This window comes from Nannospalax galili, unplaced genomic scaffold (assembly GCF_000622305.1).
Source record: "Nannospalax galili isolate Female #2095 unplaced genomic scaffold, S.galili_v1.0 scaffold186, whole genome shotgun sequence".
Classification (NCBI taxonomy): Eukaryota; Metazoa; Chordata; class Mammalia; order Rodentia; family Spalacidae; genus Nannospalax; species Nannospalax galili.
The window spans coordinates 10,384,279-10,384,645 of record NW_008358774.1 but is presented as its reverse complement, the minus strand read 5'-3'; the positions used below and the strand labels follow the sequence as shown (position 1 = coordinate 10,384,645).

Here is a 367-nt window from a genome sequence, read left to right as displayed (position 1 = left end):
TTCTAGGGCTCCGAGGCTTACCTTTACTCTCCCTGATCCTTTGCATCCAGTACAACCCAGCTACTCAATCCACTCCCTGGGAAATCCTGGGGCTTCTTCCCTCCCCATCTGCCTTTGCATCCCTGCATGGCGCAGCCAGGGCCAGGGTCTCAGGTCAGTCCAACACCCAAGTTCCTGAGGCCAAAATCATTCTTAGAAGATTCCAGACCTAAGGAGAAAGTCTGAAAACTTCTGACGCACATTGGAATTGGGCCACCGCGGAACTCCTGAAGACAAAATCAATCCCGCCACGACAATATAAAGTCAAAAGAGAGAACCAGAAGATTAGACGAACCAGCTCTTCATACCCAAAAAGTAAAGCACAAAA

The 367-nt window shown here is 49.3% G+C and overlaps 1 protein-coding gene across 11 annotated transcripts in view; it reads right to left on the bottom strand.

The window, feature by feature from the left end:
* The window catches only part of Epb41l2 (erythrocyte membrane protein band 4.1 like 2), a 229,656-nt gene that overhangs the window by 198,953 nt on the left and 30,336 nt on the right, over nt 1-367 (bottom strand). The gene's annotated exons all lie outside the window — the stretch shown is intronic.